The sequence below is a fragment of the Tursiops truncatus genome, chromosome 18 (genome assembly GCF_011762595.2).
Source record: "Tursiops truncatus isolate mTurTru1 chromosome 18, mTurTru1.mat.Y, whole genome shotgun sequence".
Classification (NCBI taxonomy): domain Eukaryota; kingdom Metazoa; phylum Chordata; class Mammalia; order Artiodactyla; family Delphinidae; genus Tursiops; species Tursiops truncatus.
The window spans coordinates 52468030-52474595 of record NC_047051.1 but is presented as its reverse complement, the minus strand read 5'-3'; the positions used below and the strand labels follow the sequence as shown (position 1 = coordinate 52474595).

At 42.0% G+C, this 6566-nt stretch overlaps 1 pseudogene; it reads right to left on the bottom strand.

Annotated features, from left to right (window-relative positions):
• Positions 1-4952: 4952 nt before the first annotated feature.
• On the bottom strand, positions 4953-5841 carry LOC101332090 (SIN3-HDAC complex-associated factor pseudogene; annotated as a pseudogene).
• Positions 5842-6566: the final 725 nt, after the last annotated feature.

Genomic DNA, 6566 nt, shown 5'->3' with positions numbered 1-6566 from the left:
TGAAATTAAAATCTCCAGGAGATATCAGCACTCTCACATTCATCGCAGCACTGTTCACGGTAGTCAAGATGTAGAAACCACCTAAATGTCCAACTACAGATGAATGGACAAAGAAAATGTGGTATGTACACACAGTGGAATACTATTCAGCCTTACAAAAGAAGGAAGTCTTGTAATATGTGGCAACTTGGACAAATCTTGATGACATTATGCTAAGTGATATAAGCCGGTCACAGGACAAACACTGTATGATTCCACTTATATGAGGAATCTAAGACAGTCAAACATACAGGAGTAGAGAGCAGAATGGTGGCTGCCAAGGGGTAGGGAGAGGAGAAAATGGGAAGTGGTCGTTCAATAGGTATAAAGCTCAGTTATGCAAGATGAGTAAAGCTTAGAGATCTACTGTACAGCATTGTGCTTGTAACTAACAATACCGTGTTGTACACTTAAAAAGCTGGTAAGAGAGTAACTCTCGTGTTAAATGTTCTTACCACAGTAAAATTTAGAAGAAAGAAAAAAAATAAAGAAAAATGGGAAGTCTTTAAAGGGTTTTAGTGAGAATGACATAATCAGATTTTTTTTTTTTATCACACTGAATTCATGCTGGAGAATGAATTACTGAGGTGTGAGCACATGAAGGGAAGCCAGAAAGGATATTTTGAAAAAGAGACTTTCAGTTCCTTCCTGCTATGGAACAGGAATCCAGTGTCCCCATTCTGGTAACTTTTTTCAGGCTTGACCTCTTGAGTAGATTCTGAAATTTTTGTTCTCCTCTTTCACACCCATAAGACTTAATTTTCTTCTATTCTTTCCAAACCTCTGTATGGTAAAGAAAATATGATTACTTCTTGATATGATCTTGAGGGGAGATACACTAACCTTCCCAAGTAATGTAGCTGAATTCTAATAGTGCTGTTACTATCTTTCCTGCTCATTGCATATTTATTAAGCAAAGATAACCTATAAAGAAAAGTCAAGGATAGATAAATAGATGATAGATAGATTGATCATATCAATTAATATGCTTTTAGCTGCAAGAAACAGAAATCCCACATAATAGGAAGGCTTAGGGCAGGGTAGTTCTAGGTTGGTTCATTTGAAGACTCATCATTATTTTAGGGATCTAATTGTTTTTCTTTTTTTATTCTACTGTTCTCAAGCTCTCTGGATGGTGCAGAGCTAGATGTAGCACTATTACTAGCATACCCTATCATTCCAGATCCAGAAAAAGGGTTCATCTCTTCCAGATGTATCTTTTTTATTTATTTATTTATTTTTTTGCTGTACGCAGGCCTCTCACTGTTGTGGCCTCTCCCGTTGCCAAGCACAGGCTCCGGACGCGCAGGCTCAGCGGCCATGGCTCACGGGCCCAGCCACTCCGCAGCATGTGGGATCTTCCCGGACCGGGGCACGAACCCGCGTCCCCTGCATCGGCAGGCGGACTCTCAACCACTGCGCCACCAGGGAAGCCCTAGGTGTATCTTTTTGAGAGAAAAGAAATCTTCAGAAGCCTCCTGGCTGACTTTATTCATGTCTTATACTAAGTCATTCACAGGGGAATGGGATTATTATGAATTTCAATTATTAACTAAATTATCTTAAACTTATTAAAATTCTCATCCTAGGACTGGAATTGAAGGCAGGTTTTCCTGAAGCAAGAGGCTTTCGTGGTCCCTTGATACAATTAGGATCTCTTATTAAGGGAAAAGGGAAAATGGTTGTTGGTGTCTAGAACATCAATAGTGACAGCCTCACACATAAAAATTAAAGGTAAATCACAGAACAATTGAGCAAATGAAGGATCTCAAAGTGTTGTCTTCAGAACTGCAGCATTAGTAACACCCATGAACTTGTTAGAAAAGCAACTTCTCCAACCTATTCAGGGCCTGCTGAAGCAGAATGGATGGCCATGGGCCCAGCAGTCTGTGTTTTAAAAGGCTTACAAGGATGGGCTTTCCTGGTGGCGCAGTGGTTAAGAATCTGCCTGCCAACGCAGGGGACGTGGGTTCGAGCCCTGGTCCAGGAAGATCCCACATGCCATGGAGCAACTAAGCCCGTGTACTACAACTACTGAGCCTGTGCTCTAGAACCTGTGAGGCACAACTACTGAGCCTGCATGCCACAACTACTGAAGCCCGTGTGCCTAGACCCCATGCTCTGCAGCAAGAAAAGCCACCGCAATGAGAAGCCTGCACACCACAATGAAGAGTAGCCCCCTCTCGCTGCAACTAGAGAAAGCCCATGCACAGCATGGAAGACTCAACACAGCCAAAAATAAATTAATTAAATAAATAAATTTTTAAAAAACTATAAAAAAAAAGCTTACAAGGGATGCACAGAAAAGTTTGAGAAGCACTGCTATAGAATTAGAGAACATGTTAGAAGGTTGTGTCACCCACAAATTGGCACTTGCCATCTACCTCTACAAGGTTTAAATTATGAGCCACTGCAGCTGCTGACCTTCAACACCGCCTGAAAGGAGCTCAAGGGTGGAGATCAGACATGGGGCACTCTGTGTTCTGGAAAAAACTGGCAGAACAGGTCTTCAGATAGCTATTTTCAGGAGCCGATTTTATGAGCCCAATTCTTGCATCTCCTCACATCTAGAAAAGCACTAAAATCCTTCATGGTGATGACTGCTCCTTGTCACTAGCAGAAACCTTCTGCAAAAAATGTGTGTTTGATTGCATGTACTCCCCCTTCAGCATTACATATATACTAACCTTCCCCCCTACTTCTTTGGAGCAGTTTCTCAGAGCTATCTGAAATGCCGTCTCTCAGGCTATAGTCCTCATTTTGTCCCAAATAAAACTTAACTCACAACCCTCATATTGTGCATTTTTTTCAGTCGACAGTTGAATGACACCAAGCAAGGAGTTGAAAATATCAGGCAGGGGTGTGGGAGAGAGATCAGGCCTGGAAAATGTGACAGGCCAATGAAAACACAGGCCTTACTTCATACCTAGTAAAGGAGACATTTTGCAGGAAAGCCATTTACCATCCTCTAAATCATATTACCTTTCTTATCTACCGGTTGAACCCATCCTGACTGCTGGAATAAGACAAATGGGTAAAGCTAAGAAAATATCCTGCAAAAACTATACGAGGAAAGTATAATAAATAATTCATTGGGAACAGTGCCCAGGCATAAAAGAATTTGAGTAAGTTTAGAATTTGGGAAATTGATCGTGATTTCTGGAACATAAATATGGAAATGAAGACACAGAATGGTTGGAAGACATGCTATTTTACAGATCCAGAATAACAATGATAGGTTCTTCTTCTGGACATTTCCAGAATGATGATCAACGGAGAACATTTGATATGGCTGCAAACAGCCAGCAAAAAAATCTATATAGAGATTTGTATTCTAAATGGGAAATACTTTTGTGAAACTGAAATGTGGGGAAGGGATAAAAGTTTTCTTGTACATTCTTTACTTCTAGGAGTACATGTGGAAGCTACACATCTGCTCCGGACGTTGCTCAAAGGAACGTGGAAGCCTGGTTTGTAGCAGGTTGAAGTGTTTTAAACATGAAGTGTGGGAAATAATAGCACAGTTACTGTCACGAAGGCCATCCTAGGCCAGTCACGTGGAAAAGAAATCCAAGGGCTTCAGCTGCCTGGGCACATCCCAGCGCCGTGGCCCACTGAATCTAACCACAAAAGGCCAGCTTCGGAAGACATGAAAGGGGAAAAGCAGGGTTCACAAGGGGATTGTTAATACTTCCGAGGGAAAAGGGAAAAACTAGCCAGGCTTCACGTAACAACAACAATCATTTCCCAAAAGTGCCTGGGCTAACTTCAACTCTATGTGAAGTGTACTGTACAAAATTAGTTTGCATATTATTTGATGTTCTCTCTGGCCTTCTTTTTTTTGTTTTTTTTTGGGGGGGGGGCGGGTTCAAGTAAAAGGCTTTCAATGAAGGTTTTAGAATTGAAGAGCTCCACGTTTAGGATGTATCATCTAACACCTCAATGTTCAGAAAGCCTGACTAAAAGAAACCAAACCCAAAGCAACCCACTCAGCATTAACATACAACTCTTTTCTTTTAGCTGAATTTTACTTTAATATAGAATGAAAACAAAAACAAAAGCCCCAAACCCTAATAGGTTAACACAAGTCAAACAACCATTCTACACAAGTAAAACCTTCACAAAGGTCAACCGAAGGAATCTAGAGCTACAACTGAATTGTGCAGATTTCCAATGAAGTCACCAGTCACGTAACATAAATTATTCACACGCTTGCAAGCCCTCTAAGAGATGTGCCTCAAGAAGCATTAACCTTCGTTTTTTTCATGAGCCATCCTGAAGACGTGCGCATTTTCTTTTTCAGATAATTTAACATTTTTAATACAGCGCGTCCTCTACCAAGTGCTAACGCTTTGGTACTGCTTATCCTAAAGACTTGCCATTTCCCTGAGAGGAACTTTGATTCTGCTTTAGAAGTGTCATAGAAATTAAAAACTTTATCAAATACCAGTGTCGAGGGAGGTGGCACAGGACGCAGCATGTGCAGCCAAGTTAGCTCTGTAGATTTAGAAACTACTCCTTCAAGATAGTCACACAGAGACCTTAGTCTGTCCTGAAACTACTCCTTCAAGATAGTCACACAGAGACCTTAGCCTGTCCTGCTTACTATTCAGTAGTACGCGTCTGAATCATCAGAACCTTGGCAACCCCTTAATATTTCACAGTTATTAACAACTAGGGGCAAGTCTGTGTTTACTGGGTTATGACAAATTTATTATAAAGAAGGAAAACAAGTGTAGCCAGCCATCTTAAAAAATGCCTCTCCATATAGAAAGATTAAAACTACATACATTTATCATACAACAAACCCCATCTCTGTCCCCTGAAATTCCCCTAATTTCATTCATTAGAAGGGGACTTTTAAAAAAGACTTAAAGAGCATCTTACAGCAGCATTCAGCTTTCCCATGAAATACTCAGCACCTTAAATATTAAGTACACTTCGTTTTTTCTTTTAGTAAGCTAGATACTGGCTTCAGAGTTTGTGGAACTGGAGGGAAAACAACACACTCAAAACGACTCTAGGAATCTTCCTTTGGCAGAATAGTAGGTATCCAAGTTAAAAACAGGAGGGTCCTTTTGTTGCTTTGTTTTCCAAAATTTAAATCGTTTTTTGTTCCCCTTCTACATCAGCCTCAGTCACCACTCCTGAGTGGAGATGGGCAGAGGCTCTGGCCCCTTCTCCAGCGGCTTCCCAGCAGCTGCATTCTTATTGCTGCAGCAAGGCTTGAATAGATGTATGTCAACAAGGACTTCCCCAAAACGGCCCTTATAGATAGTGCCACAGCGTATTTTCTGTCTTTCCTAGTACGTGAGATCTAAAAAGGAAAACACGGACGTTGTGTTAGAGCCAGAAGCCATCTCTGTATCTGACTGGTGACTGTAATGAGGAGACTGAGCTGGAGAGGCACCTAAGGTGGTACCGTGAGCACCAGAATTGTGACATTTAAATTCCTTCTGCAGTTGACTGATCTGGTTGCTTTTTATCTTGTTTCCAGATAGAGTTTTCACTTCCTTTGGTTTCAGTGTAGTCTTTAGACTGGGTCCTGCCCTTGCATCTACCACATGATTTCCGTTTTTTTGTTTTTTGTTTTGATCCTGCTGGCAATTTCTTCCATCTTTTCACAAGCAGGACACTGGCATTACAGATGTCTCCTGAATGAGTCTCATGTAACCCAAAACAGCTCTGTAAGTCCTTTTCATAGCGTTAACTGTCAGTGAATCGAGAACTGGAGGATTTAGCGAGGAAAATGTAGCAGCCCTCTATACTTCGGTACACCTTTGGCTTGCGAAAACCAAACATCTTTTCTTCTGGGCAATAGTCTTAGTATGCTTTGAAGGACACCAATAGTTCCTCCAATGTAATAACTTCCCCAATTCCACTTTCTAGATCCCTTCTGGGTAGTAAAGTGTTTCTTATATTCAAAAATACCTTTCAAAACTCAAAATGCCACTGGATGGACCCCTGGGCACGAGACGACCGAGACAGAGGCACCCAGGCAGCAAAGAGAACCGCTCCCCGGCGGCTCGGTGGGTAAACGCAGCATCTGGGGTCCGAGGGAAAGTGCCGGTGGAGAGCTGCCCGGCGGGGCGGGGCGGGGTGGACGGAGGGAAGCGCGTCCCTCGCCGCCGCCTCCCTCCCCTGCGCCCGGCCCTCTTCTTAGGCAGCGGTTCTCAGATTTGAGTGTGCATCACCGGGAGGGCCTAAACAAAAGCCCAGCTTCTGATTCAAGTAGGTCCACAGAGGTGCCTGAGAATTTCTTTCTAAACAAGTTAGGTTATTGGTTCAGAACCACACATAGAAAACCACTGAAATACTATTTAAGATTCTTGAAGTTAAACTATTTTTTTGTTTTTTTTGTATTTTCCACTTCTCCTTTGATATCCCATCACACACACACACACACACACACACACACACACACACACACACACACACACACACACACACACACACACACACACCATAAGACCTAGAAATTTTTCCATAGTATAGTCCAGGAATCTTGTGATAACTGATGGCTGAAG